Source organism: Drosophila navojoa, chromosome 2, assembly GCF_054131105.1.
Source record: "Drosophila navojoa isolate 15081-1374.11 chromosome 2, UAZ_NAV_1.0, whole genome shotgun sequence".
In the NCBI taxonomy this organism is placed as follows: Eukaryota; Metazoa; Arthropoda; class Insecta; order Diptera; family Drosophilidae; genus Drosophila; species Drosophila navojoa.
In genome coordinates this window covers 18347554-18369590 of record NC_142890.1, presented here as the reverse complement: position 1 = coordinate 18369590, position 22037 = coordinate 18347554, and the positions used below count along the sequence as shown (strand labels likewise).

The 22037-nt window shown below is 41.5% G+C and overlaps 1 protein-coding gene across 2 annotated transcripts in view; it reads right to left on the bottom strand.

Annotated features, from left to right (window-relative positions):
* Nucleotides 1–974: 974 nt before the first annotated feature.
* The window catches only part of nxf4 (nuclear export factor 4), a 46312-nt gene continuing 25249 nt past the window's right edge, over nucleotides 975–22037 (bottom strand). The window contains exons 3-4 of one of the 2 annotated variants that reach the window (XR_016196992.1): nucleotides 12062–12148; nucleotides 975–1186 (exon numbers count right to left, since the gene is read on the bottom strand). The gene's annotated coding sequence lies outside the window, so the exon portion shown is untranslated. The remainder of the gene's footprint in view (nucleotides 1187–12061; nucleotides 12149–22037) is intronic. The other variant, XR_016196993.1, reaches the window with a different exon arrangement.

Genomic DNA, 22037 nt, shown 5'->3' with positions numbered 1-22037 from the left:
AACGTGAATTGCAAACGGAAGAGGTTGCCCCGCAGCGCTTCAGGTTACGCAAGCAATTAGAAGGGACTTATGTCCTATGCGAGGGATGTCATACATACATATGAACATGAAAAGGCCAACACCGAAAACGAAAACGAACACGAATCCGTAACCGAACCCGAACCTGAACTCGAACCTCGAGGCAGTCAAGAGGAAGTAAGCATCAACTACTTATAGCGAGGGTACGTGACGTTAGCCCAGCCAGCAATACCAGCGATACCAGCTCTCCAGGGCACTGGCCAAACAAAGGACCTGGCCCAATACCATTCGCTTGGCTCCTCAGTTGCACCGCCGCACACAATGCTCGTTAAGCAGCTCACGAAAAAAAAAAAAGCTTCCTTCTGATCGGGCCAAAGAACCCTAAGGGAATAACTCAACCGCACGTAAGAGCTAAGAAAAGCCTCTTTAAATTTCAGCCCAGGCTGCATATGGTCGTTAAGTAAATTCTTTAGAGAATGATAGTCTTATATCTATTACAAATCATTTACAAAAAAAGTTTTTTTTAAAGGTATGAAAATATCTTTTTCAGGAATTATACTAAATCTAATTTTTATCATATTTATCATATAAATTTGCAGTCTTGAGTGGCTTTCAGTGCTTTCAATAATACCCATTTTTGTCAACTTTTGATTGATAATTTTATTTTATTTGTCAGGCTCGCATGGCAATGAAAGAAAAATAATAAAATATTATTATTTATTCACAATGCAATTAGTTTATTTAAATTCTGTTTTAAAGTTTTCGTTTTGTTCACTTGGTGTAAATAGAATATTTTATCATGCAAAAACATATAAGCTCTTTTATTTTTGCAACGCCTTATACTCGTTTACTCTCATAGCTTAATTTATTTAGCTTCAATTATTTATTTAATCTAGCAACTCAACAATTGTTATTTTATTTCTATCTATAATACAATGGATCTATCTACGTGTTTAATATCTTTGGTATTTTAATTATTTCTTATGGCAGTATTGACAGCTCTAAAATTATTTCATATACTCTCTCATTTGACATCAAATCCTCTCCAATTTGTGCGCTATTTCATCTTTGTTGATTGACGTCTTCATCCAAATTGACTTCATTTTATTTAACAACATTCAAGCGAGAACTTTTCAGACTAGATGCGTGTGCCAGGAGGGTGAATTTTCTGTAAATAGGAAAATACAAACATTTTAGAATAAGGTAAATTAATAATAAAGCATTTTCGTTCTGCCGCCTGCCTAATTACTTAAGCCAGAAAGGGCGAATGTGGTAGGAAATGATGAGTTTCCGTTAATAGGGCTTGCGCCGACTGTCAGTCAGCCGAAGTAGTTTTATATAGATTAGGTTTCCTTAGTCTAATGGACTTTCTATGTCTATGTGGAGAGGAGAGTGTATCCATGTGTCCATGGCGTTTCATAACAGTTCCTAATGAAAATTCCCACATGCAAGCCGCACATAAAACGCCCCTTAAACAACAGCTCGGGTCTATCTCTGAAATTGGCTGGCTTGGCGGCGTTTCGTGCGTGTCGGATATTATATATGGGCATGGGATGGGGTGCGGCCCCACCAAATGCATTTAATAAAATAAAAAATACTGATAATCACGAAATTTATAGGCGTATGCCAACACATCAAAGTCTATGGTCGCGGGGCAGGTCTCTCGTGTAATTTGCGGATGCTTATCAAAATGTAAAATCAACTTTCAATTCTCGTCGCTGAAGCGGCGACTGGTGCTAGAGTCTCAGATTGTGGAGGAGCTGGTGGAGCTGGCGGAGCTGTGCGAGGGGGGCGCAGCAAACAAGAAATACGAAACAAGAAACCCGTGCAATAGGCAAACAAGACAACGATTGATATTTTGTGTACTCCATGTACTCCATGTACTCCATGTTCTCCATGTACTCCATGTAGTTGATGTAGTCGACGTAGCTCGCCATGGCAATAATTCTGATTATGAGAAATCGATAAAAATCAATTTGCAATTTGTAGACAACGGCCGCACCCAGTGCCACGAGGAATGCCAACGGAGCAGCAATCTGACAGTCGATTATTCGATAAGTTAATCGACACTTTGAGCCAACTTTTAATTAGAAGCGCCTCAAATGAAACGCAATTATTGCTGAGTAAATGCATAAGAAATTACACACTGATTGGCTCAATCAATGTGGGCTACGCTACGTGCTGGGTCGTCGAGGGTCACGCGACGCAACGGGACGGGACGGGACGGGACGGTACCAAGGGGTCAACTGGCGACCGAGTCGCTGTAATTAGAAGTCGTGTGAATGTCGCCACCTGCGTCGACGTGGCTCTCGCTCAGCCGGAGCGGAGGCAAAAGCAAATCTATTTAAAAATGTCAAAGTCGTCGCATGGGTGGGTCGACCCACCCATCCACTAATGAATGCTGTGCAACAGGCCGTGTGACATGGCCAGAACTGCGCTGCCGTTGGCCAGCCCGGCCACTGCCCCTGAGCCTGACTTTATTTTAATAGATAAACTTCAGCCCAGTCACTGCGGAGGGGGCGGGACTGACAGCAGTCTGGCCAGCGAGCAGAGGAAAAGCAATCATCAATGTCTAATGCTTCCAGAATGTTTTCAAATTAAATTGAAATGGACCCTTCTCTGTGCTGCCCGCTTCACGTTCGACATTTCGGCATTTTGGCATTCGCCAGGCGACTTTTTTTAGCTGGCGAAAACTTTTGTGCAAACATTTGGCCAAAAGTCCGATTTGGCCGTAAATACTTCAGCGCAGCTCTTGGCCCAGTTGATGGCGCCCACGTTTGTTTGGCTTTTGGCTCGCGAGGGAAATAAACAGGAACAGCAACAACAAGAGCGCAACAGAAGAGCAAAAATATACCACAAATAAGAGCATGGATAGGGTATATATATACATATGTATGTACGTATATAGAAACTTGATATATTATTGACTTGTGCGCCATTCGCAGTTCTCAAAAATTATTATTGCTGATACGACCTCCGATTTCAAAATCATTTATGTGCAAAATTTTGAAAACTTTAATGCCAGTTGAGTGCCATAAGCGAAATGTGTAGAAATCGCTCTATCAATAATCGGGCGAAAGGTGCTGAAGGTAGAATCATTAAAATTTCATAGAAGTCAAAGCTGGAAACTTTTAAGGCGACACGGAACTAAGAAGAAGCAGGGTTTAAGCATAAGGCATATATAGGATAAGGTCTTGTTAGGAACTATATATACACATATATGTCAATATACCCCTTTTAGTATTAGTATACAGCGTAACAGAAAATAACAAATATTGTTCAATTGGGAGCTTGACATTTGATCGCATTACGCAGCACACAGCACAACGCCGCGCACATGGCGTCCGCCCATACAAAGTTGTCTGGGCCCGGGGCGTCATCTCTTTTTCAGTTTTTCTGTGTTTTCAGTTTGTGTATTTTGAAAACAAGGCGAATAATAATAAACCAAGAGCTGAAATTATGATGAGGGTCGTCGAAAGACGCGTCAGCCGAGGGATGTGGCAGGACGTGGACAACAGTTCCGAGCAGCAAAGCCTGTGCGATGGACTGATAGGAAACTGCCAAATATCGTGAGTCATTTCATTTAATTAGTTTTTATATCAAATGAGTCTGAATGCGAATTCAGCAGAGGCCAAACTGCTTAGGCTTAGTCACAGCTCTTATAGCAAATATTTAATTGCTAAAATTGTAATTTTACTTTATAATTTGTAACGCTTTCCCACTAAGCATCAGCAACAATTTATCAGATTTTTTTTTGGCTTTGGCTTTGGCTTTGGCTTTGATTGAGCTCGTTTTTTGTGCTCGCCAAATATGGCATAGATCTCCAAGTGTGTGAGCGTGTGTATGTGTGTGTGTGCGCCGTCACATCAATCACTGCCTGAGGCTGAGGCCGGCTGACAAGGCACCCAAATACATGAGCACATATGTGTGTGTGTGTGTGTGTGTGTAATATATACTATATTATGTAGGGGCTGGCTGGAGGAGAGAGGTACTCATTCGATATAATCTCGAGTAAGTCGGCGACTTATCGCATATGTGCATTACATTAAACTTAATTAGTATGCTTCGAAAAGAAAGAGAGAGAGAGAGCGAGAGAGAGGGAGGCAGGCAGACACAAAGAGAGAGAGAGAGAGGCACAAAGCTGGCGGGTCGAGGCCGACTGGGGTCTGTGGGAATACTACATGGACTGTGGCCGGCCCCTGATTAATGGAGCGTTTTGTTCGGCATTTTTATGCATAAATTGCGGCACGTACAATAAATAACGCAAAATAATAAATTGTAAATTATGCAAACAACATGAAAAGTTTCAAATAATGAACGGAAGGTCGGTCGGTAGCTCACTCGGTCCGTCGGTCCGTCGGTCTGTCGGTCGTTTGGCCGGTCCCTGGGTCGTTTGCGACAGTTGTGCTACTCTTTGAGAATTTATGGCCCATTGGCAATTCTCATTGATGGCAAAGAAATTTGCAAACCCGATTCACTTGAAACGAGCTTCAGGCAATTGCACAAAACGAATTTGAATCCGAATTCTCAAATTGTTTGCTCAGTTTATTTGCTTAATTACAGCTGGCTAGGGAAATGGAAATGGGAATGAAAATCGAAATGGACATGGAAATGGGCATGGAAACGGGAATTGCAATTGATGTTCCAATGAAAATTATGCGACTGCTTTGAATTCGAGTCGAGTCGACTTGACTTGACTCGACTTGACTCGAGTGGCCATCGAAGCAACTCGCGAAAAATTCATTTGAATTATTGCAGTCGCCTTTTTCCATTGCAGTCGAGGTAATGAGTTTCATTTTCTCATTTATTTTAATTTTTTAAACATATACAAACTCATATATATATTTTTATAACGTGTCAAGTGTCGCATGTCTGAGCAGCCAGCGACTGTGGGTGTCCCCTGCATGCGAGTGAGTGAGTGTGTGGGCCGACGGACTCACACAGCCAGAGATTCAGAGCTCAGTCAGCAATTAACTTGAAAAGTCGCCTTTGACGGCGCTGATGATAACAAAGTGCTCTTGATGCGACTCTGAATGCGCATTTTAATTAGAATGCGGCTAGAGAGTCACATAAAGCCACAGATTACAAGGGGGCTGCACGAAGTTAACCTGAAGTAATTGAAGGACACATGCCTAGCATGATAAGAGCTGTAAAAGAAAGCAGAATGATATAAAATATGAGTAAAAAGCTGATTATAGTGAACTAAGCTAACTTCAGCAGCTCAAATGAGTCCGGAAATCAGTTTGCTTATGAGTGCAGAGATGAGCTGAGACTTTCACAACTAGAAATTTCGCTGGCAGTCGGCTAACCCTTGAATTGCGGCTTATTTATGAACCGAGCCGGGGCCAAATAGATCGCGCAGCACTTCATCTACTGCTGGAGCTTGCCGTCGCCCAAGATTGATGGCTAACACTTTTTGCAAACACCGACAATGCTTTCTTCTTCTTTCCAGACGCTGTCCGACTCCAGCCAACAGATGGGGCACTTGGCAGGCCAGCGGAAGAGCCCATGAGCCACTTGAATGCCCCCACCCCCAGCACTCAGCACAGACAATGCCCCATTTGCAGACGCATCGGCAACCAAAAAACAATTTAACAGAGCTGCTAATATGGATGGTACATTGTATCTGTCTCATATACAATATGCTTCAAATGGGGGCCTATTCCAGCGCACAATGTGGGGCTATTCCGGCTGTTATGTGGGGCAATCTCTGCTTTCTGCTGCACTACACTCAGAGAAATGCTGAGTGAGAAGGCTGGCATCGCTTTTTTATGACATTGTAGGACTCAATCAAATGAAAAATGCAAGTACTGAAATTAAATGAAATATTAAGTGAAAATATTTTATATAAATATTTTATATTATCTAAATTTAAATAAGTGGAGTCTGTATTTGGATTGATGTCTGTGTATTTTGTGACATGCTCGACTCGATTTGAGTGGGAAATGATATATTTTTTGCCAAGTGTGGGGCAAGTGTGATTTACAATACACTCAATTCACATTGGCAGTTAAGGCTAAACGAGCGCGGTGTGAGAGATCGTAAAGCCGAAATGCCCGTGTGTCGGCATCGGCATGGGCATTATCTGTACAAGCTCTCTGGCAGAACCACTTTCGTTAGCTCGTAAAACTGTCTATAAAATGCAATGATAATAAAAAAATCAGTCGGCCAACGAATTTGTAGGCCGACAGCAACAGCGACGGCTCATTTAGTACAGAGGACGAGGTCAGCGGAGAGGAGGTGTTCAGGAGCGACAGAGATGGAGAGATAGAGAGAGTGGAAGAGTGAGCGAGTCTCTGAAAAGCGATCCCAGCGGACCATCCTCATTCGCATCGTCATCAGCCTCGAATTGAAGCTGTTTGCAGGCATTCGTTGCGCTCCAGCGCCTTCGGTTTTATTCTCCTCGACGGAGAGGATGACGCGTCAGCAATGCCGCCGTCGTCGTCGTCGTTGTCGTCGTCCTTTAGTGGCACTTACGAGCTGCGGCCCCGGGCTCGGAGCCCCAGATCTGAGTACCGTTTGGCTCTTGTGTGTCTGCAAGCGTATCGCCTTTCACGTCGCCTTTTGTAAATTGCTTTTTGAATTTTGTAAAAGCGAACACACACACACACACACACACGCACACACAGTCAGTCACAGTCAGAGAGGCGACTCATAAAGCGACGCGCTGCTGCTACAAAATCTTTTATGGATTTCTTGACTGGACTCGTTTTTATTGTTGGCCCGCTTTGTTTTGTTGTTGTCACCAACTGTTTTGTCGTCGTCGTCGTCGTGGTCGTCTTCGCTTTATCTACACGGATCCTTTGACATTTGAATAGTTCATTAATTTCGCAAAAGAAAGAAATATACTTTTCCTATGCACACACACAGACATACACACACAGGCTCACTCGCACACCCTACTGGTAACTTTGAAAGTAAGTCTTTTTCTATGCAACATTTTCTTTTGTATGGGCCTGGCCTTTTGTTATTGTTCATCAATTTGAAAGGCGACACAGACACGGCTATGCTTTCGCCCCTCGTACCTGCATATACCTTTCGTCTGAAATTCCTCTCTGGCTACTGGGCATTTGCAGCTCTGAATTTATGTTCACTCTGTGAGTTTTCATTCAAGCAATGACCAACAATTTTCCTGTTTTAATTGAGAACACTTTGGGGATTTCTCTCCCTCTCTCTCATTCACTCACTCTCTGTCTCACTCTTTCTATGCCTTTCGGGCTTTTGAATAGATTGATTGTCGTTCTGCACAATGACAATTTAAGGGCACTGATTGAGCTTCATCAGTTCACAGACTTTTGAAGGTGAACGTCGAGCATAGACATAGAATATAATTGGACAAAGAAACTGTGAGTATGTGTGTGGCTTCTGTTTAATTTTATGTGTACAAGTTATGCATTTGAGTAGGTCTATTTCCCATAATAGCTATATTAGAAAAACACGTTATAGTGCTACCCTCCAAATCTGGGCTCTATAAAAATATTTTATGCAGTCAGAGCTCAACTTTTCGCAGAAGCCTCTTGTTCTGGCTGTGGCAGCAACAAAGACAAACTATTTGGTTATCTGTCCTTCTGCACAACTGAGCAACTTGGCCGAAAAACAGAGCAAAACTCGTACTCAAAACTCTAAACTGAAAAACATAAAAAAATAAAAAAGTCCAAGCTGAGTTGAAGCAAAAAACAAACATTTTTCGGGGCAGTCAGCTTGAATTACGGAGCTAGGTTGGATTTCCTGGAACCTTTGTCCAAAGAACACGTATACAAACTGCTCACGCACACACACACACACACACAGACATCTGTATCTATCTATCTATTACAATTTTACTGCTTTATTCTCAATGCTCGAAACTTGTCCGCTGGGACCGCAGCCATGTGGCCGGTTCTCATGTTGCCGTCAGAGATGATTATGTATTAATAAATGTAGAATATATGTTTCGGCATAAAGCCCTCCCAAAAATAAACGACGACGACGGCGAAAAAGAAGAAGCAGAACACGCTATAACAACTGGCCCATAAAAACGCCAAATGTAGTTAAAATAGCATTTTTGGGGTCGTCTCCGAAAGAGTCGAAAACCTTTTTTGGTGCTAGCTTTGGGCCGAGGGTCGGTCTGACTCCGCCCTGTGGAGGCTGTCACGGCCTGTGCGTGAGTTTTGGCCATTCACGCTGGAGCTCCGGCTGCCTGGCCCTCAGAGTTCCAGCGAGTCTCCCGGTCGTGTCCATTCTTAAATTGCCAGTTCACTTGGACATCATGTGAGCAGCGACTGCTGGACTCGGCTCCAGGGATTCAATTTACATTCTATTTTCGTGCGCTGCCCCACTTTAATTGAAGTTTAAATATATGCTGGCCAATGGTCATTATTGTCGGAATTGAGAGCTCAGCTGGTTGCTCAATCAGCATTATGCTCTGATTGCCTTTTTTTTTTGTCTTGATAAAAAGGATTTGAAAACCAACTGATTTCAGCTCCCGCATTTCACTTCGCATCAGGCATAAGGATATCAGCCAAGCGCATTCGCATCCTCAATTAATGGCTCTAATCACAAAGTCTGCTGCCTAGTCTACCATTTCGGCTCATCTTTCCTCTCAGCGAGCCGCAGCACTCACTCTTTGCCGTTGACGTTGAGCAAAGGGCATGCGGCATTCGGCTAGTCCTGTCGGGCTATTTATCTTATGCTGGCTGAATGTGTTATTGTTCTCAGTACGGGCTGTGTTGACATGTACGCTGTACAGACGTATGTATAGAACAACAGGAACAGGACGTGCTGCTGCTGCTGCTGCTGTTGTTGTTAAGGGGAAAAATGTTCCAAGTTTTCTTTTGAACAATTCACTTTGAAGGCATAAATTATGCCTTCAGTTTTTCAGTTCGCATGAATTGCTGTTGGCTGTCAGCTTGTCGCCTTGCCTGCCTGCCTGCCAGCCTGCCAGCCAGCCAGTCTACCTCTCGTCCCTCTGCCCTGTGTCCCTACTTGCCTACATCCCTGTCTCGCTTTTGAGAAGCTTAACTCGCCTCTTTTGTGCGCAAAGTTTGGGGCGTCGCTCCTTGAGCGCTGGCTGCAGCCCCTCGGCATAAGAAAACAATCTTCAAGGGTTGTCTGACAGTCAGTCTGCCCGACGGACGGCGACGACTCTGTGCAACTGCCACTTGCCCCATGCCCCCTGCACCGTGCCCCTACGCCAGTTTTCTGGCTTCTTTTGCTTTTGGGGCCTCTGTGTAATTAATTTGATATGCAACGAAGCGTTTTTTGAAGTTTATATTGTTTGTTTTACTTGAATACGTTGAGGTCTCGAGGCCAGAGCGGCCTTAAGTGCCAGCCGTCACTCAAAATTCTTCTCCTCGCATCTTCAGCCTCTGTTCAATGTTGTACAGGCCACTCGGCTCAGCTCTTCATTTCGAATACGAAATTCATAAATTTTGATTTACACACACAAGTTTTCGTGCACGACTCTCCAAAAAGCGGCTCAGACAATAGTTTTTCCATTCTCCTAAGACTTCTTTGTGTCGGCACACTTGTCTGACCCGCAGGCTGCCTGACGACTGCCTGACTGCCTGACTGCCCGACTGTCCCTCGCAGGCAGCAGAGCTGAAACGGGAACGAGCAGCGCTCATTGTCATGCATATTGTACAATAGTTATGTATGTGAATTTATTTATACATACACACACACATATATGCGAACGTCTTTGCATCTGTCTCTGCGTGTCTTTCAATGTCGCCTTTGATTCTCTGGACTATTTCTTAGAAGTCTTGTTTATGCGTTTTCTTCATGACAGCAATTTTCAATTAAAAACGCTCCTCAATTCACAACGTGTCGCGGCACCTCACGAGGTGTGTCCCCCAGCCGCTCAGCTCCTCCAGCGTCTACCCCTAGTCAGATTGATTGATCTTAAATTGCCATTGAAATCATGTGAGAAATATTTCAATGTGTTTCAATTTGGATTCGTTTGTTATTCAAAGTGAGGCATTCAATGCAGAGCCGAACTATCGAACGAGACTTCGACCCTATAACAATGGACTTTTCATATGTTAATGTATATACGTAAATATATTGCACACCTGCCAAATTAATCTGCGCCAAAGCTCTCGTTGTATTATTTTTCTCCACCTCTTTATAGCGCATATGTTACACCTACAACAGCAACAAATGCGCTCGATGCTGGCCATGCTGGCGATACACTTCCACCTAGCCATAGCAATGTATGTGTGTGTGTGTGTCACAGCAAGTGCCGGCAAACGACCTCAACTTCACTGCACACAGACACACACTCACAGAGTTACTTCTTCATATGACTGCAATATAAAAGTGGCTTGGTCTAAGGCCGAAGCCAGCATCCTCGAGCCGAGTCCATGGGCCTCGTCGTCAGCCGAAACGGCATCAATATCGAGATTCGTTCGGGCTTAACTTAATTACATGCCGGTCGACGCCTCGTTGCATAAATGGGAAACTCTCTGCATTTGTATGTGTGTGTGTGAGTGTGTGTGTGTGTGTCTGTTGTGGTCCAGCTGTGCGCTGAGTCGCTTTACAACTGTTCGCAACGACCTTCCCAAAATGCTGTTTGTTGTTGTTGCTATTGCTGCTGTTGCTCTTTTGTTGTGCTCTCTAGATCTGCTCCTGTGACACGCCCGTCCAGTGCGCAGGTTCGCCTCATCGCAGCGGCCTCCCATTCGGCTGAATAAAGAGCGCAATTGCCACTGCGCACACTCGCGCTCCCCTTTGAACCCACGGGAGCTGCTTTGGCGAGGTGGCGGCCTTCCAATGAACCTGAAACAGACTCTAAGCTGCACTGGAACTACCTATCAGCAGCAGCAGCAGAGGCAGCAGAGACAGCGGCAGCAGCAGAAAAAACTCCCCATCTGTCTCTGCAGCCCCCGCTTCCTGTCGCTGCCTCTCAGCTGTCCAGGTCTGGCTCGGCTCATGAAGTTACTCAGACATGCATAAAAATGCCGGTTTTATTATGTCGTTCGGCTTGTGTATGTGTGCTTGTGTGTGTTTGTGTGTTGTGGGTGTGCCGCCTCGGCGTGTCCTTCGAGCGTCTGGCCCCGTCTGGGGACTTTCTGCTGTCGTTTTGAGCTCGAGCCGACGCGACGCAGACGGAGTTGGAGACGTTTTTTTTTTTTTAAAGCCGCTTTCGACTGGTTGTCTCCCCTTTCTATGGCCGCCGCTGCCGGCGCACCGTCCCGCTGTTCGCCAAAAACTTTTTATCTATTTCTTTTTTTCGTGCCGTATAGAAAACTGAGGCAATTTGGCAGCTTGTGCCGCTGCAGTTGGGCAGCCACCCACACGGCGAATGCTTGCCAGAGACTATGTCGTAAACTGGGCCGTTACCGCGCCACGCCCGCTGCCCCCCCTCCCCCAATCACCCCTCTGGCCATGTGACTGAGCCAACCCTTGCCTAAGGCGAGTTTTATGTAACAGTCCTCTGCTCATAAAATAAAATACGTATGTATGTATATACATACATGCATACATACATATATAGTAGCAAAGTTTGCATGTATGCGTGTGGATATATAAAATGCTCGTTTGTGTGTTTTATTGTTGGCTTTCATCCTTGGCCCGAGTGTGGAGTGGGCATCCCTCCACACACATACACAGAGAGATATTATGTAGATATAAAAAGATATAGTTACACATACACACACACATATATATATATATATATGTATATATTTTTGAAATATGCTTGTGACTAATTTAATTTATTTGCCATTGTTGTTTGGGAATTGTGGGATTTCCTTCGGCTGCTGCTGCTGCTGCTGCCGGTGGCTGCTGCTGCTTTTCTAGGTTTTCATTGTTGCTTGGAAAATTCTTTGAAGCATTTTCGTTTGCTGCTCTCGTTTTAGCAATTGCCCTGCCATTGATTTCACTTAGTTCGCATTGTTGTTGCACCGAGTCTCCAAAGAGCTATGAGCATGAGGGCTGTGGGAATTTTCTAAGCTGCGTCTCGTTCGTTTTCTCGTTTGTTGTTTATTTCTGTTTTGTTTGCTTCAAATAAATTGCTTCAATTTTGTCATAAAAATGAAAACTTTTACAATTAAGAGTTTACCTTTTTATTTATGAGCTGCGGATGCCATGGCAATTGCCCTGCTTGGCTGGCTCAGAGCGGGGAACGGAACGGATATGGTGACAACAACTGAAACGGAAATGTTGATAAATTAGCGCCATCTAGCGTCAGCCATGGTGTCTTACTGCGATGAGCTGTTTTTATAAAGCTCACTTACACTTATTGTGAACTGGAGTTGACTGAGCTATGTACATATACATATGTATGTATATGCACTGACAGAAATAGTTTAGAGTGGGCTGCACTTGGAGTGGGTGCTATAAAAATTCACAAATAGCTCAGTTCATAAATATTGAATTGCTATACGCATTACACACAATTTTCACTCATACAGAGAATGCATTGATTAATTTAATTTGCTTTCATTGTGCATTGTGCACATTACAAAGCATTTACCAAATGGCATATATCAATTTTTCCAATCTCTAACTGCCACACACACACACGTGCACTCGTGTATGCTTATATAGCATTGATTTTGCATTTATGCATATTTTATGCCGCTGGCAAATGCCAGCTGCCGCCCACAGAGCCACCCACACGACCTTCGCCAAGCAGGAAAATACAAATTTGTGAGTGTGTGTGTGTGTGTGTGTGAATGTGTGTCCAATAATTTGTTGTGCATGGCTATGCCAAAATATGCAACCCACAGCGTACATAATAAATTGAATTAAAAGAAGCAATAAAAAATGAATAAAATCAATGGAAGAAAAATAAAAAAAAATAAAAAAAATATAAGCAAAAATTAGCAAAAAAAAAAAGAAAAGAAATAAATAAATAAAGTTTTGTAAATTGCGCTATTCGTCTGCTGGCAGGCAACTAATTTATGGCATTTACAAGACGACAACAACAACATTTTTGCACATCAACAATTTCCACTGGTTGCAGCAGCAAATTAGCCAGCCAACAACTGCCGCAGCAGCAACAATTTTTTTTGCTTTTCTTTTCTTGCAGCAACAGCAGCAGCCGCGTGCATAAATTTTGCAACAGCAACAACAGCAACAACAAGAACAGCAGCAGCAGCAGCAGCAACTGCAACTGCAACTGCAACTTCAAATGATTTGCCTGTTGCTGTTGTTGCTGCAGTTGTTGTTGTTGTTGCTTGTATCTGTCGCTTGTTTTTGCTTAAATTATAGACATTTGACTGGCTGTGCAACAGCATTTGGCATGCAATTTTTCTTGCTTATTTGAATGAGTGACTCGCATTTAGATTTGCATTCGCCTTCGTATTCACATTTCTTAGAACTTCCTGAAATGTTGCCTTACAATATTTGTAATTAAGCAATTTGTTTCGAGGGCGTCGCAACATTTCCGCTGGCCAATTGATTGAGCTGCCAGCGATTCTCTTGTAACGGATGTGCCCATGTGGGTCTTGCCACATGCGACATGCGACAGCAACAGCAACTGCAATCAGTGGCGAGAGAGAGAGACTGGGAGAGAGAGAGCAGCCCTTGGCCAAAGTTCGGTACAAAGTTCTTACAGGGCGTATGTAAGCCTGCAGCTGCCTACGCATTGCTCTTACACTGAGCGAAATAGTCGATGAAACTTACTGAAGTGGATATTAGGAGAGATAGTCCCTCCTTGGCTAATGAAGTAACTGTTCTGCTTCAGATCCTGCTTGTTCTCTCTGTACTCGCCATACTTGTGTATAGCACCCAATTATTTTTTGTAGTGTATTGCATTTCTGTACTCATATGTCTGCACTTTTCGATTGATTTCATTTGTCACGACATTTGCCTTCTTATTGAGCAACTTTTCAAGCAGCATCTTCTGCATCTTGTCCATATTGAATTTTCATTGCATTGCCAGCAGCAACAACCACAATAATGATAATAATAATAATAATAATAATAAAAGTAATAAAAAGAGCGTAGCTCAATATAATTGGAATTTGAAATTGTAAATTGGATATTTTTGCAATGAAAAGACCACAAAAAAAGAAGTCACAAAGCAGCAGCAGCAACAACAACAACAACAATCAGCAGCAGCAGCAGCAGCAACATGTGAGTATGTATTTGATTTTGATTATTTATTCAATGAGCGTTTGCCGCTGTTGGATTTGGCTTCATTGTGTGCATGTCCAGCGGACAAGTGAGCCAATCGAGCCAATGGGGCATCAATGGCTATGCCCTCGTTCCCGTTCCCGTTCCCGCCCACCGCCAGCCATGCCCCTTGCCCCCTGGCCGAGTGAACATGTGTGCCATGCATTAGTCTGCCAATAGCCCGACGCCACACAAAGGCCAATTTAATTTGAAACACAGCAACGTTGACTGACAGACCGAGAGACAGACGGAATAGACAGGGGAATGGCCATAAAGCCAGACAGTCACCAAGAACTTGAAGCGAATAAACGCAAATAACTCAATCCAACTAAAACTAAAACTAAAACTGAAATTTGAGCAACTGTTGTTGTTGTTGTTGCTGTTGCTGTTGTTGCTGTTGCTGCTGCTGTGATGTCGTTCATGTTGAGCATTCAAATCAATCGAAGCGAAACACTTAAAGTTTTCTATTCATTGTTATTAGTGCCTGCCAGCAAACGAGCATAGTTAAGTGCTTGGATGAAATAAACATTTCAGTTATGCAAAGGAAACCAGTTAGCATTTGGTAAAACTAACAGCAATACCTATAACTGCAAGCTAGGAGTTGCGATCAAATCGATAGGGGAATAATCAAATTACAATTGAATATGTTAATGGGGGCCATTAAAGGGGCTCAACTCTAGATAAACGTGGACGCGACTGTGGCCCATAATAAGTTGAGTAATGCCGGAGAGATAGCTGGAAAATCAAGATTAATCAAATGGAATTGCTTGCTCATTTGTTAGGCAAATGCCAGGTCTCAGCTATTGTTGCTAATATACGGGTATGTAAATATTTTGATAATCTGGCTCAGCCGACTTCCTGACTGAATAAACATGATATGATAAAATATCAAGTGATCGAACCGAGTTGAGTCAGCATTTCTATACAATGCTCTCCAGAAAAATGTTGTAGAAGTCTTATATATGGACATACATGGATTTGTTTGTTTATACTTAGTCAAGTATAGTCTTTTTTCCCTTTCATTGCAAAGTTTGTTGTAAATTTCTAAATTTTGACCTTGACTAATTTTAGAAAACATTTGTGTTGGAGTTTCTTGGCCTCAGCTGTGTCTGGGCTCGATAGATTACAATTATGATTGGGTCTCTCGAAATTGAAAAGCAAACACAAGCCAGCCCCATAACGAGGCCGACCCATAGCAGCACGTACGGCCCGGCTGCAAGCCCCCACAGAGAGACTCGGGCCACATACCGTTTGTCAGATAGAAAACATGCACTGGGCTCTCAGAGCAGCAGCGCCCCGAGCATACTAATAATATATATCGAGTTAATTTGAGGCGCGTTTAGAGATGGGTTTTTCTTCTATTTTTTTTGTCTTTGGTCTTTGGGTGTGCGGGTAATTATAATGCGGCATAGTTACGCCCGGCAAGCTGCATAAATATTGAAATTAAATAATCACAAATGCCGTAGAATAAATAAGCCAGCCAACTGTAAAAACAATACGTAATAGCAGCAATCGTAAAAACTGACGAACACATGCGTTCGAAATTCCAACTGAATGTATAATATAATATTTTAATATTTGATGTTTGGATGTTGTTGTTGTTGTGGGCTGCTTTAAAGTCGAGCTGGCTTCTGGGGCAGTCCCGGAGTTATTCAACTTTTATTTTAATTTCCTTTACGAGGGCAGCTCACATTTTTTTTTTTTCGTTTTATTTTTGTTGTTGTCGAGAAACCAATAATGCCGCACTTCAGCGGGCCATAAAAGTAGCATAAAAATGCAAAACGAAAGCTAAACGCGGCGTTGACCCACCCAACCACCCGGCAACCCCACAGGCAGCGATGGTGGTGGTGCTGGTGGTGCGTCGTGCGGTGCATAAAAATAAGTAATATCGTAAAAATTACAGGAAATAAAAATCGCTACGTAAATACGTGCAAGTGCAGGAGAGCCACAGCCACAGCCAGAGCCAGAGCCCAAGCCAGACACGAAGGTGGAGTTGGAGCCCGAGTTGGCCAACTTTCTCGCCGTCTGAAATTGGCAGTAAAATTATGGCAGACAGCGCTGCGAAAAATGAGGAAAATTGTAACAGACATTGAGGCAGTTGGCAGAAAGAAACGTGAACGCAAACAACTATTAAATATTTGGCCAGACTGAAATTGAATGGCCGTCTGAAGTTCAAGTTACTCTCTGGCCGTATTTCAATAAGTCGAATAACAAGTATACGCCACATGCGCCATGCATAATTCATGTAGATATCACTTTTTGAGCCACATTCAGCATAATTACTATGCTGAGGCGAGTATCTCTGAGTATCTCTGCATTGTTATGCAACTGCCAACTTGTTAGCTGAAAGGTAATCGTGTATTAGTTATATTTTGGACAGGGCCAGGCTTTAATCTAAACAAAGCCAAGATACTCACTCAATTACGACAACTATGAGAATGCAAAATAGTTTGCTCTAACAATGTGTAGTCAGGTTAGAGACATTTCCTTTACAACATCAACAATGCAACTGAATTTCCAATTACACAGCGAATGTGCATGTGTGTGCGTGTGTGTGCATGCATGTAAAGCCCATAATCATTTCAAATGGCAAATTATGACAGCGAGTAGGGGCCAGAACAACAACAACAGCAACAGCAACAACAACAACAATAACAACTACAACATAAACGAATGACAAGCAAATGAAATGAGCTTTTAATCAATTTCCGGTATTAAAGCGCAGACAATCATTCAACAATGATTGCTGTTGTTGTTGTTGCTTGTGTTGTTGCTGCTACTGCTGCTGTTGGTGCTGCTGATGTTGCTGATGTTGCATTTAATTAACAAACAATTTATATTCATAAACCTCAATCGGTCACATGCAAATGCACATGAAACCTGGGCACATGGCAAACAGAATAAAAAAGAAAAAAATATTAATGTGTCCGAGGGGCCAAACAAAATGCGATTTAGCAAAAGCGGAAATACTCTTTAAAAAAAACCGTTCAGCTAAAAGGTAACTAAAAGTTAAGCTTTAGTAGGCGAAAAAAAATTAATACTATAAAAAATACAATAATATTAATAATAATACATTAATGAGAATATAATAAGAATATAAGAATAATAATAATCAATACGAATAAGAATAATAAGAATAAGAAGAATAATAATAAATAAGAACAAGGAATGAATTAATAAGTAATAATAAGAATAACAATTAAATAATAATAATAATAATAATAATAATAATAATAATAATAATAACAATAATAATAATAATAATAATAATAATAATAACAATAATAATAATAGTATTAATAATAATAATAATAATAATAATAAATTAATAATAATAATAATAATAAAAAATAATAATAATAATAATAATAATTAAAATAATAATAATAATAATAATAATAATAATAAACAAGTAAGAAAGCTCTAGTCGAGACTGCTCGACTACGAGATCCCCTGAACCCTTCGAGCAACTGATATTTCAATAATAATTCGCACATACACACGCACACATACACACGCACACATACACACACACGCATACAAACAAACACACGCACACACACACACACGCATATACAGGTGATTGCGCTTGGGTTGCGCTGCAGTGTTGGCGATATTATGAGAACTTATTTGTGGAATAATTTAATTTCTAGACGTACGATCGTAATGAAACTTTCAGAACGTAATCATGATGTATAAATGTATGTGTATACCGAAGCTCAAGTCTCTAGTATTTGATATACGACTTCTACAAAGATGAGGGTGAGGGGGTGGATATAGGGGTGGGGGGTAAATTTTAACAAAAACCGAAATTGTATAAAATTCATCTTAGTATACATTTTAAATTTGGAGACTCTAGCTTAAAAGATGTAGGAGATATAATTTTTAAACTGATCTTCGATAAGGTTTTTTATCGATAAAAAAGTATCGGAATGAGTTATCGTTTTTTAGTGATAAACTCGATATGCGCGTGATAATTACGGACATTTTAAAAAAAAGTTGAAGTCTCTAGCTCTTATATCTTCTGAAATCGACGCGTTCATACATACGGACGGACGGACGGACGGACGGACGGACGGACGGACGGACAGACAGACGGATAGGGCTAAATCAACTCAGCTCTTCGCCCTGATCAAGAATATATATACTTTGTGGGGTCTGCCACGCCTCCTTCTGCCTGTTACATACTTTTAACAAAACCATTATACCCTGATTTCCCATTTTCAATGGGTTCAGGGTATAACAAGTAAGAAAGCTCTAGTCGAGACTGCTCGACTACGAGATCCCCTGAACCCTACAAGCAACTGATATTTCAATAATAATTAGCACCCACACACGCACTCATGCAAACAAATACACGCACACACACACACTCACATATACAGGCGATTGCGCTTGGGTTGCGCTGCAGTGTTGGAAATATAATGACAACTTATTTGTTGAATAATTTAATTTCTAGACGTACGATCGGAATGAAACTTTCAGAACGTATTCATATTGTTTAAATGTATGTGTATATCGAAGCACAAGTCTCTAGTATTTGATATACGATTTTTACAAAGATGAGGGTGAGGGGGTGGATTTAGGGGTGGGGGGTAAATTTTAACAAAAACCGAAATTGTATAAAATACATCTTTATATACATTTTAAATGTGGAGACTCTAGCTTGAAAGATGTAGGAGATATAATTATTTAAGTGATATTCGATAAGGTTTTTTATCGATAAAAAAGTATCGGAATGAGTTATCGTTTTTTAGTGATAAACTCGATATCCGCGTGATATATACGGACATTTTAAAAAAAAGTTGAAGTCTCTAGCTCTTGTATCTTCTGAAATCGACGCGTTCAAACATACGGACAGACGGACGGACGGACGGACGGACGGACGGACGGACGGACGGACGGACGGACGGACGGACGGACGGACAGACAGACGGACAGGGCTAAATCGACTCAGCTCGTCGCCCTGATCAAGAATATATATACTTTGTGGGGTCTGCCACGCCTCCTTCTGCCTGTTACATACATTTTAACAAAACCATTATACCCTGATTTCCCATTTTCAATGGGTTCAGGGTATAAAAATAATAATAATAATAATAATAATTAAAATAATAATAATAAAAATAATAATAATAATAATAATAATAATAATAATAATAATAATAATAATAATATTGCTAATGATAATAATATTAACACTAATACTAATAACAATAATAATAATAATTTATAATAATAATTATATTAATAAATTATTCCTGTAGGTTCAAGTTTCTCTTAAGCTTGAAATATTCCAAACCAAATCAAATGAAATGTAATAAATATTTCACACATTTATTACTCAATTTGTCACAGTGTATGCATATTTAATCAGCTTATGCACACTTTCGCGACTATGCAGCAAGCTGACTGATGAAAGCAATATGATTCCGTCAAGGGTATGCAAATTATATCAAATACTGTGTATGTAATAAATATTGCAAATGCGTGCCAGGCAATGCAAAACTGAGTGTGTGTGTGTGGTTGTGTGTGTGTGTGTCTGTGGGTGCTTCGCGGCTATGTAGCAGAACTCGTGAGGGCAGCAAAATAAAGGCATGAAACGAGCGTCTAATGTGCAACATGGAAACTCATTGGGGGCTGCCTACCTGACGGCCTGAAAAGCCCCCCCCTGCCTCCCTGCCACGCCCCGGCCACATGGCAAATCTGTTGTAAGACAGACGCGCAGCGGGCAGCCAACAAAGCGCCACATTGTTGATGTTGTTATTGTTGTTGTTGCTGTTGCTGCTGCTGCCACGTGTTGGCAACATATGCGGGCCACATCAACAACAGACCAGCGCAGCAGCAGCAGCAGCAGCAGAAGCAAACCCCCAATTGGGCATGGCTATTGGCTAGGCATAAGCTGCGCATCGACTGGGCTCGGGGAGGTGGGTGCAGCTATCATGTGGTGTGTGAAAATGGGCGGAGCGAATGCTCGCCAAAATTCCTAATGCCCCTGACACACAATTAGCCCCGTGACCAACGCCAATGCCGGGATGTGAGGGAAGAGAGAGAGTGAGAGAGAGTGAGAGAGAGAGAGAGAGTGGGATAGCGAGCTTAGCGAATCATTAATTAAACCTGGCGAAAACATACAGCAAGAAATTATTATAATGGACGCATGGGAAATAAGAGGAAAAACCTCTGCGAGTCAGCTAATTAGCATGCTCGAATTTTGTTGCCAGTTGCCATAGCTGTACGAGGGAAGGGGAGTCACTCAGCTGGAGAGGGGCAGCACTATTTCTGTTTGTCCAATTTAAGAGAAACCGAGAAAATGCCGCAAACAAGCAGACAGACTATAAGGCAGAGACAACAACTACAGACTTCACGGGTCGCCCCGAAAGGGCAAACAAAATTAAGACTAAAGGTCAGCCAAGCAAACAGCACAAGTATGCCAACAGAAAGAGCCAACAACAAATACCAAAGCAGAGACGACGCTAAATAAACAAAGGTAATGCCCCAAACACAAGAGCACCAGAAGATCGGGGAAATAAACGAAACGACAGAAATCCACTTATCCACTTATTCCTGCTGACCTAAGAGTTGAAAGTTCTATTCAGATTTTAGTTAGGCTTCTGGATATTCCGTGTTTATCGGGCAGATAATGCGATATTAATTAACAGATGAGTCGGAAAATAATTGAAACTGAATTAAAATACTGGAATTTAATTTTGAATGACTTCTTGAAAGACAGATTTAGTCAAGTTTACCTGGCGTCATTCATGATTCATATATCTGTTTTTAGACAGCCTGATACATCTAAGGACCGTTGTAGATAAAGCAGACAATCCGTGAGTCATTAACTCGGCTATCCAGATGTCATTATTCATTTTATAATATATATGATTTTATACATATATGTTTATATCATTTGTTTCTTAATACAGTTGAAACGAAATATATACATATAAAAAGACACATGTGCATAATATTCATAAATATATATTTAGAAATATATACATATATATTTCAATCTTGAATACATAGGTATCTTGCATCTATGGAATATTGCTTAACTTATACTATAAACATATAATATATACATATTTCTTATTTAAGTTAGTCAATCAATCAATTAGTCATTCGAAGCTGAAACTTGTATATAAATTGATATGCACACATATAGCTACACATAGATACATATATGCATACATTTATATCACTGAATCAGTCAATCAAGCAGTCAGTCGATCAATCAGTCAGACAGAAAAAAGAAACAGTTATATATGTATATACATATACATTTATCTGCTTTTGGCATAGCCACAGCACAAACTCATTAAAGTCGGCTCCGCTTGGCTCGTCCGCAAGAGCGGGCTTTGGTGTATAATATAGACATTTCCTATAGATAGCCAAGTCAAAAGAGTTGGCCAAAAGTCGCAGCGGAGGCAAAGCGAAAAGCGACTGCAAATAAAAAAGTTGCCTTTAGTTAGTTACTTTATGTTTACCATTGTTGTTGCTGCTGTTGCTGTTGCTGTTGCTGTTGCTGCTGCTGCTGTGGTTGTTAGCGGCCAAAACGTGCAATTAAATGCTATGTAGAAGCGAAGATGGCCAGGCAAAAAAGCTATGGCCAATAGCCTATGGTCAACTTATTGGCCGTCGCTTGCCAAATGCAGTGAATGAAGCAGAAATACGAAAAAAAATGCTCAGAGAATTGCACAAAAAAAATGCAGCAAATAAAAATAAATAAGTAAACAAATAAAGGAAACGGAATGAATAAGCAAACAGCAGAAGAAGAAAATACACTACTGAGCAGAACTTTGAAGTGTGATTAGCACTACTTCTGTATAAAGTTCAATTGAATGGAATACGCCAGATCATAGTGAAAGTGAATAGTTTAGTTCAGATAACCTCAGCCAAAGGCTGATGCAGATAGCGAT